At 42.8% G+C, this 13,828-nt stretch overlaps 1 long non-coding RNA gene across 1 annotated transcript; it reads left to right on the forward strand.

The window, feature by feature from the left end:
- Positions 1–1,024: 1,024 nt before the first annotated feature.
- On the forward strand, positions 1,025–11,064 carry LOC117199754 (uncharacterized). Its single transcript, XR_004481074.2, has 4 exons — positions 1,025–2,103; positions 2,484–2,593; positions 3,837–3,949; positions 8,802–11,064. It is a non-coding gene; the product is annotated as an uncharacterized LOC117199754 (long non-coding RNA).
- The last annotated feature ends 2,764 nt before the right edge of the window (positions 11,065–13,828 follow it).

The following is a 13,828-nucleotide window of genomic DNA, read 5'->3' on the forward strand; positions in this document are numbered from 1 at the left end:
GTGGCTCAGGAGCTCAGGGATTTCGCGCCAAACCTGTCCAATGAGCGCGGCGTCTCTCTCAGCCCCTCCCACGAAACGGAGATTTCGCGCCAAATGCAAAGACCAGAGAAAGCCGGGTGATCGGCCTCTGCGCCTGCGCAGTTGTTCGTGTCCGGGGGAATTTGGCTGGTGGAGCGAGTTAAAACGTAAGATCTTTGCCCGGGGGTGGTTTTTCAAATGTTCTTCAAATAGTTTCACTTATATTAATTGAGCAAGAGGCGTAATGCCTTATGGAAGAGGAAAATGAGTAAGATTCCGACCTCCTGCTTGAGCCATCTAATTGGAGGATATAAACTGTAAACCACCGGCTGAAACCCTGTAAGAGTCAAAAGTGACGTAGTAACAGTACCAGGGGGAGGGGAGAGAGGGGAATTGGCAGAATTACTCTGGTTGGTGCTGACCGGGAAAAATCAGCGAATATTTGACGCTGTTGATTACTTCCCCTCTCAAACGCACTCTTGGTTTGTGTCCTCTTGACTTCCCCTCTCTTTTGCCATATTTTCCCGACTTCGTTTCACTTGATTTTTCTCTTATCTCTTTGGCCATTCCTGGTTAGCCTCCTTTGTAGGCGCCTCTTTAGGGAGTGCCTTAAATGTTCTCGTCCCAGAGCCCTCTTTTTCCATAAAGGAGCTCTCTTGGGCGATCCCCTTCACTCACTCGTTTTCAATTCACCAAGGCCTTGGTGCTGATGACTTCTGAATCTGTATCACCAACCAGTTCTGTTTCCTGGGGCTCCAAGAAATTACAAGAAGCCTGGATCAATTCCATTTTTTGAGGCTTCCAAGCACATTAAAAAAAATTTTTTTGTTAAACGCCGAACAGGATGACACGAAGCTACAGTAATTCTTTTAACACACACACATAGAGAAAGACACTATTCACAAGATATTTACAAGGTTTAACCAAAAACTCATTACTTGTGTGCTGTAGTGTATTAGTGTGTATATTGCTTCATTTGAAGGGGATGGGAGCCCTTGCAGGCCTGTACCCCTCAGCCCTTCACCAGCTCCAGATCTGCCTGCCTACAGGACATCACCACTTGTATATACTTTAGGAACCTCAAACTCACCTGTTTCATGATATTCACAGCCCTTCTGCACTGGCACAAGAATGGATCCAGGAGCTATCTAGGAGCAGATTGCTGACCAGATTCTGTCTCATTCTCTCAAAAGTCCTCCTTCTTTTCTTTCCCATTTTTCTTTTTCCCCCTTCTCTTTCTCTTCTGTCCTCAAGGTAGATTTCCCAGAACTAAAGCACCGTGTACAGAAGGAAAAAAGCAAAGAACAGAAGTGCAGAGTTCCAGGCTAATTTACAGCTGTGCCCACTGAGAAACTTGGAACTTGCTCTTCTCAGCTCTCTACACCTCACAGGCCCTCCCTTTCCCCTTCAGACATGCACCTCTGGACCAGAATAGGAGATGAGGTCTCCTAGTGAGGGTAGTGGAGCTACCTTCCATAGAAGAGGAGGATGTGAGTTATGAAACATATCTGAGCTGTATCCCAGAGAGTAGTATGCCTCTGTGTGTGTGTAAGCCTGAGACTGCTATCCTTAGAAAGGCCTGCTTGCAAGGTTGGCCTTTGGCTGGCACTTGGGAACTTGACTGGTAAACAGTTCCCTACACTGATATTACACTTTCCCTAAATGGTAAGGATGGCTCACTGTGCCTGAAATGCTTTTTACAAACAACGTGGTTGATACTGAATATCTTCTGACAGTCTGGAATCTTGACATGTGCTCGGTAGGCGGTGCTTATGTGACCAGCCCCCAGTAACAACACAGGCTTCTCAAATGAGCTTCCCTGGTAGACATGTGTGTGTTATTACAGTTTGATGCTGGGACGGAATTAAGTGCATTCTGTATGACTCCAGAGGGGAAGGACTCTAGGAAGCTTGTGCTTGGTCTCCTCAGGATTTTGCCTCCTGTGCCTTTTCCCTATGCTGATTTTACTTTCTATCCTTTCACTGTAATAAATCATAGCCATGAGTATGATTATATGCTGAGTCCTGGAGTCCTCCTAGCAAATCATTGAACCTGAGGATGGCTTTGAGGAACCCCCAACGCAATGTATGTATTTTTTAACCTTATAATAGAGAATTTCAAACACACATAAATGTAGACAGAATAGTATAATGAACTTTCATTATGTAACCCCGATAAGCACTAACACGTGGCCAATCCTGTCCCAACCACACACCCCATCTGCTTTTCCCTCTCCATAGTGGTTATCTTAAACTTTTTATTTTAGAATCGTCTTTTAAAATAGTCTTGCAAAAGGTAGGATAGAGTTGTCATATACTCTATGCCCATTTTTCCCTATTGTTAACATCTTACATTACCACAGTACATTTGTCACAATTAAAGAAGGAACTTCAGTATTATTAACTAAACTCCATACTTTATTTCGATTTCAGTAGTTTTCCCCTAATGTCCCTTTTCTCTTCCAGGATCCCACCCAGGATACCACATTACACTGAGTTGTCCTATCTCTTTAGTCTCCTCTGGTCTTGCAGTTTCTCAGAATTTTCTTGGTTTTGATGACATTGACAGTTTTCAGGTATACAGCTCGGGTATTTTGCAAAATATTCCTCAGTTGGGATTTGTCTGATATTTTTTCTCATGTTTAGACTGTAGTTAGGGGGTTTGGGAGGAAGACCATAGAGGTAAAGTACAGTTCTCATCACTCCCTTATGATTTTGAAGCACATCCTAGATATCATATCATTTTATCTGTAGATATGTCAGAAGGCATCTCTATAAGATAAGGGCTCTTTTTCCTGAGACATATCTTTGGCCGGGCTGTAGCAGTACAGGTTGATGATGCTGATTCTTTTAAAGCTAATTGTAATATTTTCCTTGATTACCAACACTTCAATATATTTTGAATAAAACCAGCAGATTAAATTTTTACATGGTTTAGGTGGTGTACAATATTCAATAATATATTTATCAAATCATATGATGAAATATTTTCTTCCAAATAAAGTCAATCCTCATCTTATAAAATATGTAATATATATTACCTCTTATTAACTAAACAAGAGAATTAGATGTTAGCTGCTGATCAATTTGTTTTTAGCAGTACATGATTAAATGCCTTTTTAGTCATTTGCCTTCTACTTTAGTTACTTACATATGAGAAGTTTGGTCATAATGTGTAGCAAAAGTAGTGGTGAGGGCAGTGGTAATGATGGCAGTTTCTACCTGTTTTTATATAATACTTATTTAATTTTTTCCAAAGGTGAGTGCCATAATTACACACACACACAGTTACTGCAAAAATATTTAAAACTTTCATTATATTTCTCAATTTATTATAACATCATTTTGACCATACTTATATTACATTATTATACTTCAAGAAAAGAGGAGCAGCATATAAATTTATTCTTGTTTTTATAGCTATTATGAAAATGGGTAATTTAATTATATTGGTATTATTTTAATATCAATTGACTGCTTTTAATCATTAGTTTTACAAAATGTCTTCCAGATTTTCTCTCCCAGTGTTTTTTAAGACTATTTCTTGAAACAATATTAATATTTTTGTTTGCATTGAAAAACGAAGTTGGATTTTTTCTAACAGAACAGTAAGTGTGATTTAGCCAATTCATTTACAATGAGGACAGGCTTCGCTAAGTGTTATGGGGTGGATATTTCTGGACATTGAATGACCTAAATCTTGAGCTCTGAGGTTTTGGCCAACATTTATCTAAAGAACATTATAAAATGAAAGAAGTTTATTTTCAAAAATTGTATAAGCAAAGGTTTGTTGAAATTAACTTTTTTTTTCTTCTCAAGTTTAGGAAAGATTTGGACAGCAGAAACAGAGTGAGGAATCCTCAGAAGAGATGGTAGGGCAGCCTTAGGAATAGATGTGATCACCCAGAGAGCATCTGAAGAAAGAGAAGAAGGTAGGTCCAAGCATGAGACCCTGGGGAATACCAGCATTTAAAAGGAGGCTGAGGGGCATCCTAGGACTTCCCTGGTGGTCCAGTGGTTAAGACTTCACACTTCCAATGCAGGTGGCCTGGGTTCAATCCGTGGTCAGGGAACTAGGATCCCACATGCTGCAGGGCGTGGCCAAAAAAAAAGGAGGTTGAAGAGGAAAATGCCATGGGAGAGACTGGGAAAGAACAGCCAAAGAAATAGGAGGAGAATCTGAAAAGCCAAAAGAGAAGACTCTGGAACTAGTCATTGTCAGTGGTAAAGGCTGCAGAGTGGTCAAGGAGGACAGAGACTAAACATGGCAGAAGGAGCTTCAGTGATGTGGAGGGGTGGAAGTTAGATTGCAAGGGAGTGAAGAGAGCAGAGGAAGCAGAGTGAGTGGCGACCACTCCTTACTAAGTTGGGCTACAAAGACAGAGTGGATTGTAAGGGACGTGCTCTGCTCTGTCTGGGTTGAGAGGCCCTTGACACAGGCTTTGGTGCTTTTGAAACAGTTGGCTGTTGGAGCACAGGTGCAGGGAGAGAGAGCCAGTCAGCAGTTACTCTCTCCCTCTGGCAACTGAGGAGAAGAGGGGAGACTACATGGCCCCCACCATTTGCGATGGAAGGGGTTATCTCACTCCACAGAGGCCTCCTGTTACACCCTCTTCCACTCGTACGGCCAGGGTTACCACCTATGGTAGCAAGGCTGCTGAAACCCAGTCAAACTCTACCAGCCCAGCCAATTGCCCTGGTAGAGAGCTTTGTTCCAGATTGCACAGAGTTACTAGATGGGCTAGCAGTTTCCCTGCATATAGCCCTTCTCCAAGAAAATTGGCCTTAGCTAATCCTACTTGTCATCCCCAAAAGGCAAATATGGGGAAGTCTTTTACTCTGCAAAAGTATGTACAATAAAGGAGTACTCACTCAGAACCTTGCACCAGAATCCAGTTGTAACTGGAAGGACGTTTTGTATGCGGAGTAATTGGCATAGCTTCAACAGTTAAGCACATGGGCTCTGGATTTGAGTCCTGGCTCCACTACTTAAGTGATCTTGGGTAAGTTACTTAACCTCTCTGTGCAATAGGTTTTCTATCTGTGGGACAATAATAGAAACCATTAACAGCACTATCGTTATAAAGAGTAAATAAGATAATATGTATAATGAGTTTTTATCTGAGGGGTAATAATAGAACCTGCTAATAGGGCTGTCATTGTAAGGATTAAAAGAGATAATATGTATAAAGTGCTTCATAATATGTGCAAATATGCCTGGCACATATTAGATATCATACTCATATTCTATTTAGCCTTCCTCAGTACTGATTCATTATAATGCTATTTATCTCTGAAATATTTTCCATAAAAATATATTTGTAGGGGAATTCCCTGGTGGTCCAGTGGTTAAGATTCCGTGCTTGCACTGCAGGGGGCATGGGTTCGATCCCTAGTTGGGGAACTAAGATCCCGCATGCCACGTGGTGTGGCCAGACCAAAAAAAAAAAACATATATATATATATATACATATATATATATACTTGATGACATAAATACACTACGGTATAGCATGTGTGTGCTGTGTGTGTGTGTGTGTGTGTGTGTGTGCGTGTGTGCGTGTGTGTGGTGTGTGTAACCTTCCTTTGAGTGCTCCTATGAGTGCTCAGCCAAAGAGAACTGTGTACTCTGTGTACTGTGTACTCTGTACCAGTAAAGGTTGGTTAGCCCACCACACTGCAGAACTGCACATCGCCATCTGCTGAAGTGAGTGTGTTCTGCAGCTCACCGTATTAGGACTACCAGCTGGAGATGGGTGGAAGATGGATGTTATGAAGGGCTTCATAAACATCACTGCCACTTGGGAGGAAAGACCAAGAATGATATGACATGTGCCTGGGAGAAACTTTGGCCCAAGGCATGTCTTAACTTCAGAGTTATTGAGGAGATCCAAGAGCAAATGCCAGGGTTCCAGGAATGCATTTCCCTAAGGACTGTGCTATGAGGACCCAAGTAGGGCTGATATGGCTGGCATTCCCATTTGCAGGGACCCAGAAACCCCTTGGCAACATGGGATATGTGTCCATTATGATTAGACCTGTCTCCTTACTGTCTCACCTCCACCGTGAGACTTTCTGACCTCCCAGCCTACAGTTCTCTCTTCTTTCTCTGAACTCTGGAAACATTCCATCTCCCAGTTGGCACACGTAGTTTTCTGCGTGATTAGGTTGGTTTTCTTTTCAGGCTGTTATCTTTTGGCTTGATATCAAACATTTTTATTGACTGATTAAAACTGGGAACTTGGGAAGACTTAACATCTCTAAGAAACCAAAGGGCACATTTTCTTAAGAAAAACTTTTATTATAGAAAATTTCAAATATATTAAAAAGTAGAATAGAATTATGCACCCCTATGTATCCATCACCTAGTTCAATCTTTTTGGATCTATAACCCCACCATCTTCTCCTGACATTAAATTATTTGGGACATTTCTGACGTTGTATAATTTCTTTTGTAAACAGTCCAGTATGAATCTCTAAAAGACAAGCATTCCTGTAAAAAAGCATACAGCCACTATATCAGATGCTCCTATGTACCCCTTCAGGTCCTCACCTGTCTCTTGTTCCAGTTCCATGAGGGCTCTGAGCCGCTTGATGGTATCTCCTGCCCTCTGTGCCTCTCAGGTTTCCCTGTTGTCACCACAGAGGAACTGGCTCATGCCTCTTAGAAGCACCCTGGAGGAGAGAGGGAGTCAAGGTCACACAGAATCTTTAATCAGTGGGAGAGGAGAGTCAGTGGTTAAATTGCTTTCCCCTAACCAATCCCTTACATATGGGTATGTAGGTTAGGTTAGGGTTTTTCCCCCTCCCTTCTTCCCCTTGCCCCCCATTAGAAACAACAGTGCAATAAACCTCTTTGTATGTGCGTATTTCTGGAGGATAAATTTCTGGAAGGGCTGGTCCTAGGTGAAAGGGAATTAATATTTTCGATTTGCCTAAACTGCCAAATTGGTTTTCAATAAGGTTGTACCAATTTATTCTCTTACCAATGCACAGGGCATTTTCATTTTAAGTGAAATAAGAACCTTAAGCCAAATGGGTTAAATTCTGAGCTTAGAATTACAGGTTGCGGTCTGTCCGTGAGAAATGATTATTTGGGTAATAGAAGCTACCTCGTACCCCAAAGTCTCAGCAATCCCCAAACTTTGCTCCATTCATTCATTTATTCAATCATGCAACAAATATTTAATGAGTACCTACTGTGCATCAGTACCAAGGTACTACTGATACTGCAGTGCCTGTCTGTTGTGTAGCTTATATTCTAGGGGGCCAGGCTGAAGTGGAGCACACTGAAAACTTGGATAGAATTCATTCCTTCTTGCTGTTGAACCTCAACCAGGTAAATTGTTTCTGTTACAGTTAGCCCAATAATGACCCAGTGTTTTATAAAGAGATAAAACCCATCTTCTTGGCTTGAAATTGAAAAAGGAAATTTTACAACCCATTCTTCAAGACAAAAAGAGATTTGTACTTTTCACGTCCAGTTGTGGCAGGCTGTGCCGGCATCAGGGGCTAATCGTCCATCTTTTATCAGCCCCAGGAGACTCATTCTGGGCCTATAAGACTGGTGGGTTGACAGGCAGCTCAGAAAAAGAGGCACTTACAAGCAGCTCACATACAACCAAATGAAACATTTTTCTGATCTGAATGCAAGTCCACCAGGTTATTGTGAATAATTAAGTGAAAGAAAACAAAAAAGAAACACAAAACCAAAAAGAACCCGTGCTCCTTTCAGTGGTTATAGAGGATTGTATGACTGATAGCGATGTTTAGAAAGCATTGCATTGCACAGTTATGTGGGAGGCAATAAGGACAGCTAGTCTGATTCCTAGCATGGCTTCAACTAGAATATCTGAGACTGTGTGGCATGTGTGGGTTTTGTTGTTATATTTTTAATTAACAGGAACAAAGGGCTGTAGTGCTTCGTGCTGCTACTTGTTCTTTCTGTGCTACAGCTCAGTGTATGAATCCTGTCCTTCAGTCATCAGTGTGTTGGGGTATCCTTCAATGGGCAGACATTTCTGTAGATAGGGCTCTTAGAAATTTACAACCTAATGATGGAGGCAGGATATGAATACAACTAAAAATTGCAGAAAAATGCAAGTATACCAAAATACATAAAATATAAAGTGATATGAAAGTAGAAAGTTGAAATGGAGGATTCTAATTAGGATATTTTCTGTAAATTGAGATAACCTATGGGGAGGCAAAGAAAAATCTTTCATTCCTTATTTTATAGTAAATTATAATTTTAACAATTGCAAGTAATACATATTCAGAGGGATACAGATAAATAAAGGCAGAGAGATACAGATAAATGAAAAGACAATAAAAGCCACCCCAAATTGTATCACACAGAAATATTATTGGTTAATATTTTGATAAATATTGGGTGGGCCCAAAGGTTCATTCGTTTTTTTCTGTGAGATGGCTCTAGTAGCACTTAGGTGTCTTTAACTTCATTCGAAACACTTTTGTTAGATTGTATGTGACAGCTGTCATATCAGCGTGCATTTAAAAAAAGACATCAGAATTGGTGAATTTTTTTTTTTTTTTTTGGCTACGTTGGGTCTTCGTTGCTGCGCACGGGCTTTGTCTAGTTGCAGCGAGCTGGGGCTACTCTTCATTGCGGTGCGTGGGCTTCTCATTGCGGTGGCTTCTCTTGTTGTGGAGCACGGGCTCTAGAGCACAGACTCAGTAGTTGTGGTGCATGGGCTTAGTTGCTCCGCGGCATGTGGGATCTTCCTGGACCAGGGCTCAAACCTGTGTCCCCTGCATTGGCAGGCGGATTCTTAACCACTGCGCTACCAGAGAAGTCCTCACAATTGGTGAATTTTTGTGTAGCCATTTTAATATTGAAGATGGAAGAAAAAAAGCAACATTTTTGGCATATTATGCTTTATTATTTCAAGAAAGGTAAAAACGCAACTGAAACGCAAAAAAAAGATTTGTACAGTATATGGAGAAGGTGTTGTGACTGATCGAACATGTCAAAAGTGGTTTGCGAAGTTTCTTGCTGGAGATTTCTCGCTGGACGATGCGCCACGGTCGGGTAGACCAGTTGAAGTTGATAGCTCTCAAATCGAGACATTAATTGAGAACAATTTATGTTATACCACTCGGGAGATAGCTGACATACTCAGAATATGCAAATCAAGTGTTGAAAATCATTTGCACCAGCTTGGTTATGTGAATCGCTTTGATGTTTGGGTTCCATTCAAGTTAAGCGAAAAAAACCTTCTTGTCTGTATTTCTGCATGCGATTCTCTACTTAAATGTAATGAAAAATTTCCATTTTTAAAACAAATTGTGACGAGCTATGAAAAGTGGATACTGTACAACAATGTGGAATGGAAGAGATCGTGGGGCAAGTGCAATGAACCACCACCAACCACGCCAAAGGCCGGTCTTCATCCAAAGAAGGAGATGTTGTGTATATGATGGGATTGGAAGGGAGTCCTCTATTATGAGCTCCTTCTGGAAAACAAAACGATTAATTCCAACAAGTTCTGCTCCCAATTAGACCAACTGAAAGCAGCACTCGACTAAAAGCATCCAGAATTAGTTAACAGAAAACACATAATCTTCCATCAGGATAATGCAAGACCGCATGTTTCTTTGATGACCAGGCAAAAACCGTTACAGCTTAGCTGGGAAATTCTGCTTCATCCACCGTATTCACCAGACATTGCACCTTCGGATTTCCATTTATTTAGGTCTTTACAAAATTCTATTAATGGAAAAAATTTCAATTCTGTAGAAGACTGTAAAAGGCACCTGGAACAGTTCTTTGCTCAGAAAGATAAAAAGTTTTGGGAAGATGGAATTATGAAGTTGCCTGAAAAATGGCAGAAGGTAGTGGAACAAAAGGGTGAATACATTGTTCAATAAAGTTCTTGGTGAAAATGAAAAATGTGTCTTTTATTTTTACTTAAAAACCGAAGGCACTTTTTGGCCAACCCAATATATTTCAGTATTATTTTAATGGCTATCTAGATTACTATAAAGTCCACCCCTGTAGTATATTTTTACAAATTTAATTTAAATCTTTAGATTTTTTGAGGAATTAATGAGTCAAAGGGGAAAGCATTTTAATACTCTTGATATGTGTTTTCAAACTGTCCTCCAGAAAAATGATACACTCTCTCCAGCACTGTGGTAGTACCATTGCCATTTTTTCCCTCCTTGCCAATTTAAAAAGAAAAAATGAGACCACATTTAGTTTTTACATGTATTCTAACGATTTTCTGGGGAACCTCACCAGCTTTCAATAAATACAGTTCAATGGATTGCACTAAATCCGGATTTCTTTGATTGTTCCATTGTGGCTTATACAAGGGTATGCTCTCCTGTTGCATTTCACACAGAGGGTGAAACTCTGAGACTACATCTTCCTCATTGTCTTAGTCCTTAGAAATGGATTCTGAGACAGAGATTTCTGTGCAGGAGATTTATGGGGGAGTGCTCTTGGCATCAATACCTAGTGGAGTTAGGGAAAGCACAACCGGGTAGAGGGAGAAATTGAACTGCGATGCATTTGCAACAGAGACCTCAGCTGATCCCACAGATAGCCCTGGAGGTCAGATGGCCCCTCAGAGCTGTCCCAAATAGAGGCAGGGGACTGGGCCTTTGACCCCAGCATCAAGCAATCATTGGATGCAGGCTGCCCTTGGGGAGGAAGTGTAACTTTAGGTGGAGCACCTTCCTTCGGTCAAGGGCAATTCCTAGAAAGGGATATGGCTGTGAGTTTTCAACAGCCAGCACTCCTGTGGCTGGTGGTGAATGAGGTCCTGAAGAGGGTGTCTGGGTGGCACGTCACAGAATCCACTACAGCCCACGCTTGCACCTCTCAGATCCACTTGCTTCATATGGTAAGTAACTCTGCATCTGGGAACAGCATCTCCAGGATCCTGGTTGGCTCTTTTCCTGGAGAAACTTACAAGAGGAAGGTTAGTAGGATGAAAGACAGCCCTTGCAGCTGAAGCTGATCTTGAGGCTACAACTGATACTCATCATGACTCCTCCTCTACCACTCATTCTTATCTTTTTTTTTGCGGTACGCGGGCCTCTCACTGTTGTGGCCTCTCCCGTTGCGGAGCACAGGCTCCGGACGCGCAGGCTCAGCGGCCATGACTCACGGGCACAGCCGCTCCGCGGCATGTGGGATCTTCCGGACCGGGGCACGAACCCGTGTCCCCTGCATCGGCAGGCGGACTCTCAACCACTGCGCCACCAGGGAAGCCCTACCACTCATTCTTGATTCCCCTCACTCTCAGCCAGCACCTTTGCTGTAGGTGGCTTACCTGGTGCGGTGACAGAGAACTTTGTACTTGAGGGACCTAAGCTTTTGGTCACCATACCTTTCTCAGGTCATGGCTAAAACTGGTTAGCAGATGTACGAGGAGAAGCCCTACTGGATTATTTGATGTCAAACATTTTCTTCTGTCCCAGCTGCCCTTCCTCCTGCCAATCAGATCAAATAAACCTGCCAATATCGTGTCTCTTCCTTGTCTCCTGCTTTCTGGCATGAGGAACCTGAAATGGCCAAATAGCAGTTACAGTTTCTAGTTTATGGGGCTCTATTGTGTCTCCTGGTGGAAGTGCTAACTCTCTGGAATCCAGGACCTCTAGATCCACACAGTCTCATTCTGTGGGGAAGAGAGCACTAATTTCCCAGGTGGACCACTGGAAGAGATGGTGAGCAGGGCCACTCCTTTCACCTCTTGTATCCCGGACCCTTGTATTCTACCTAATGGGCACCGTGCATCTTGCAGTGGTTGTTGACTTAAGGTGTATAACATGTGCTGGAGGTGGTACCCCCTCCTTGTACAATATCTCCACACTGGCACCTTGGTCGAGCATTCAAAAGGTCCCTCTGTCCTTCTGTAAGACTTGAAGCTTCTGGGGGCGTGCAGTATGTAATAGATCAGTGTTGGGAGCTCAGCTGAGTTGGGAAAGAGCTAAACTGTCAAGTGTCTGAGTAGCTGAATAATGAAATAAGCCAAAAATGAAAGAGCTAAACTTTTAAGCGCTTATTGTAATGGTGTAAGCAAGAGGCTAAACCCAGAGAAAGCAGATTCCTCTGTTCCTTTTCCCCCACGGAATGATGAGTGGTGGATCCGTGCAGATGTGGGGGTCATCTCATTGTTGAGGAAGCCTTGAACAAAAGGCTATGATAGTTTTAGGATCCTGAGGTGGAGGGTGGGGTCAGAGGGAAGGGCTCGGAGGGAAAAAGTCCTGGGTACTGAGTTGGAATGGGAAAAGACATCTTCAAGGTCCACCCTCCTTACCCCCAGCCTGCCACTTCCCCCTCAACCCATCTTCTATTAGGAGGTCTCAGCAAAGCTGCCTAAAGAAGACTTCTGCCCAAGGCCTCAGATAAAGAGACTTAGGAATGAAGGTGCCTGGGCTAGGGATGTAAATATGTGGAGTATGACCAGCCAAAGGGGTCTGCATCCTTGACTGCATCTCCCTTCAGAGACTGCAGTGCATTCACTGTGCACCAACTCTGGTGCGGGGAGGGCAGCTTTCTCTGTCAGGTAGAGCTTTTGTAACTGGGTCTGAAAAATCACCCATAGGTTTTTAACCAGAAGCCAGACTCCTCAATCAGTAAATCCCATGGTATGGTGCCTAATGCTTTGTTATAAAGTGGGACTCAGTCTGAGTTTTAGTGTGGGATTCCATGTTGGTGGATCAAATTTGGTAAGCCCCTGGACTGCTACTAGATGCCATGTGGGCAGGAAAGGAAAACTCATAACCTGATGTATGCATTGAGTCAACTTAAGGTGAATTGCTGTTCTCTCCAGGGTGGAAAGTTCCAAATGTATTCAACTTACTAAAAGTAAAAGGTTGGTTTCCTCAAGATATGGTGCCGTACTGTGGCTCAGCATTGATTTCTGTGCTGGCCTAAAGGACATTTAGCAGTGGGAGTAATTAGCTCAGCCTTGGTGAGTGGAAACTAATGCTGGGCTCAAAGCCTCTCTCTGCCACCTGGTTACTCTTTCACGAGGCTATTGTGCCAGGCTTGCAATGGCTGACGACAGAGGCTGGCTGACATCAACTGGCCAAGACATTCTGTCTACTAGTGCCTCTTGTGTGGTGGATATTCTCTAGTGGGCATTAACATGTGTTACTAAGATCTTTACATTTTGTGCCTATGCCCATAGATCTATCCATATGCTTTTTCTATAAGCCTCCTTATTGTCAAATTTCCAGTCTTTTTCCTGGCCTCTGACTAATCAGCCTAGCCATTCACTGATGCCCACAAAGGTTATGTATGGTCTTACATTGGACCACTTCTCTTTCCATACAAAGCAGACAGCCAGAGGCACTGTACTGGGCAGGTTTCAAGCCTTTCAAGGCCACCCTTGAGTGGTAGTAGTGCAGCAGCAGCAGCTACTTGCCGAGTCAGCCCAGCCATGAGCCAAACATGGCCCCTTTCCTCCTCTGCCAGCTGGTCTTAAGGAAGTCTCCTTGTCCCCCATGCACGGCCATAATTTTCAGCAAGGAGAAGCACTGAAGCAACAGTGGTGATGACAAGGGACTCTGGGAGTCCTGCCTATCCGGCTTACTTGGGTCCTTTTCTATTCATGCCCAGTCTCAGACATACCAACCACTATCTTATGATGGATTGCCTTGACCCTTATAATTTGGTGGATCTGATAGAACACATAATGGGAAGGTCCAGCTGCATGATCACCTGATGTCCTATAGTCACATGCTCTATCTCCACCAGGGCCCTGTAGCAAGCCAGGGGCTGTTTACTGAATGGTGTATAGTTCTCTGCTGAAGATGACATAGCCTTGCTTCAA

The sequence above is a fragment of the Orcinus orca genome, chromosome 7, assembly GCF_937001465.1.
Source record: "Orcinus orca chromosome 7, mOrcOrc1.1, whole genome shotgun sequence".
Lineage (NCBI taxonomy): Eukaryota > Metazoa > Chordata > Mammalia > Artiodactyla > Delphinidae > Orcinus > Orcinus orca.